General features: G+C 37.2%; 1 protein-coding gene across 1 annotated transcript in view; it reads right to left on the bottom strand.

Moving 5' to 3' along the window:
* LOC113822836 (acanthoscurrin-1-like) overlaps window positions 1-2846 on the bottom strand; it is a 148078-nt gene that overhangs the window by 9006 nt on the left and 136226 nt on the right. The window lies entirely within an intron of this gene.

The raw sequence follows: 2846 nt of genomic DNA, 5'->3' as shown, positions 1-2846 counted from the left end.
GATATAGATATAGATATATAGATATATATATATATGCACACATATATTTCATACATACATACATACATATATTTATGTGTGTGTGTGCGTGTGTGTGTGTGTGTGTGTGTCTGTGTGTGTGTGTGTGTGTGTGTGTGTGTGTGTGTGTGTGCATGTGTGTATGTATGTATCTATGTATGCACATATATATATGTATATCTATACATACATATATATACAAATATCATATATTTATATATATATATATATATATATATATATATATATATATATATATATATATATATATATATATATATATATTAATGTTACATGTTTATATATATAGATAGATAGACAGATAGATAGATGGATAGATATGCATATATGTGTGTAAATATATATATATATATATATATATATATATATATATATATATATATATATATATATATATATATATATATATATATATATATATATATATATATATATATATATATATATATATATATATATATATATATATATATATATATATATATATACATATATATATATATATATATATATATATATATATATATATATATATATATATATATATATATATATATATACATATACACACACACAAACACACACACACACACACACACACACACACACACACACACACACACACACACACACACACACACACACACACACACACACACACACACACACACATATATATATATATATATATATATATATATATATATATATATATATATAGTAAGATAGATATAAAATATATAGATATAGATATAGATATATATCAACAAATATTACACACACACACACACACAGTTGTGTCTGTTTTCAAGTATATTCCTATAAAAGAGAAATACACCAGGTTACTTGAGGAAACTGATGACTGAGATTTCAATATAATTGCTACATATTTCAACATATAACAGTGTTAATGATATTTGATATATGATATCCTCTTCTTGTTTTATATCCGTATCTTTTGCGAAGAGGCCAACTATCTTATAATCACTGAATTAAAGGAATCAGCAGGAACTCCGAGATGGGAAGTTGATGGATTCAGGCCAAATGGCCATGGAATCGAAGCCTTCTCATTCGATGCTTCATTGTCAACCTTTTGCACCTGAGCCAATTTCTTTGAAAGTCCATAGACACTTCATGTCATATCCACGAAGGATATGACATACCCAGTTGCCTCAGTCCCGCTTTCGCCCTTGGCGGCCCTGGGGTCAGATGATCCAGGGCGGTGCGGCGCCACATCTCCTTGGGGCGCCGTACTCGCGGCGGAAGGCTTCCACGCCCACACAAGGAAGGGACCAGCCCGTCTGGCACGAGTCCAGGCGCCGCAGCGGCAGGCAGGGAGAGGAGCCAAGCGCGTGTCGCCGAACCATACATGACATTTTTTCAGCATTAATATAATTACTGCAACCTATAAAGGTGTGTTTTGCTCGATTGAAAGATATACATGAACCAATAAGGTAGCAAGTATGGTATTCCATTAATGCTGTGTTGCTTTCGGTTTTAGGTGTATATGTCTACTGATATGTCTCTATTGATTACTGTTGTCATAATTTTCATCATTTTTATCGCAGTTGTGGGTGAGTGGACATCATGATTATCCAGAGAAAGATATTGCTTTATATTTGTACAGATGGTTCACCCTTTAAGACTTACTCCAGGTTTGATTTGTTCAGTTGGTGAACGGTATGAACATCAAACCTAATATTACTCTTGTAATGTTGTCCATCCTGTCGAGGCGACAATACTTCATCCCTAAATTCCATTCTTCTCAATCATTCGGTTTATAAGGTCACTTTATAAAGAATCTTGCACATGTCTTCTACTTTACGAATTCTAGAACATGTTAGTTAATATGTTTCATTTCGTCCCGCGGGCTGGACACACCTTCGTGCTTACAAAATACTCTGATTAGTATTTACGGCTTCTGATTGTGTGATCTGTGTGTGTGTGTGTCTGTGTGTATGTCTGCGTGTGTGTCTGTGTGTCTGCGTGTGTATGTCTGCGTGTGTGTGTGTGTGTTTGTGTGTATGTGTGTGTGTGTCTGTGTCTGTGTGTGTATGTGTGTGACTTCCTGGAAATCTCGGGAACCGTTGCCTGGAGTCCTTTGTTTAGTCGCCAAACACCTCTTGGTTCCCTTCCGCTCGGCTCGGGAGTCAGACGAACCGAACAAAGGACTGGAATAGGACTTCAAATCACCCTGAATCCTCGCCTCCGTCCTTCCACCTCTCCCTCCTTTCTCCTATCGTCCCTATTCCTTCTATTCCTCTCTGATTTCCATCTCCTATTCCTCCCTATTCCTTCTATTCCTTCTATTCCTCCCTATTCCTTCTCTTCCTCCCTATTCCTTCTCTTCCTCCCTATTCCTTCTATTCCTCCCTATTCCTTCTATTCCTCCCTATTCCTTCTATTCCTCCCTATTCCTTCTATTCCTCCCTATTCCTTCTATTCTTCCCTATTCCTTCTATTCCTCGCTATTCCTTCTATTCCTCCCTATTCCTTCTATTCCTTCTATTCCTCCCTATTCCTTCTCTTCCTCCCTATTCCTTCTCTTCCTCCCTATTCCTTCTCTTCCTCCCTATTCCTTCTCTTCCTCCCTATTCCTTCTATTCCTCCCTATTCCTTTTATTCCTCCCTATTCCTTCTATTCTTCCCTATTCCTTCTATTCCTCGCTATTCCTTCTATTCCTCCCTTCGCCCGGCCTCCTCCACGGAAAACCCGGAGCACCTGCTTCTGTCACGTTCGGGGGTTCCCGCTCCCGTATGTTTGGTCACGTGACTCAGCGTTCGCGGAAAGCAGTCCTGAAGTCAGT

The sequence above is a fragment of the Penaeus vannamei genome, chromosome 28, assembly GCF_042767895.1.
Source record: "Penaeus vannamei isolate JL-2024 chromosome 28, ASM4276789v1, whole genome shotgun sequence".
In the NCBI taxonomy this organism is placed as follows: Eukaryota; Metazoa; Arthropoda; class Malacostraca; order Decapoda; family Penaeidae; genus Penaeus; species Penaeus vannamei.
Note: the sequence above shows the minus strand (reverse complement) of the source record. Positions and strands in the feature narration are given on the sequence as shown.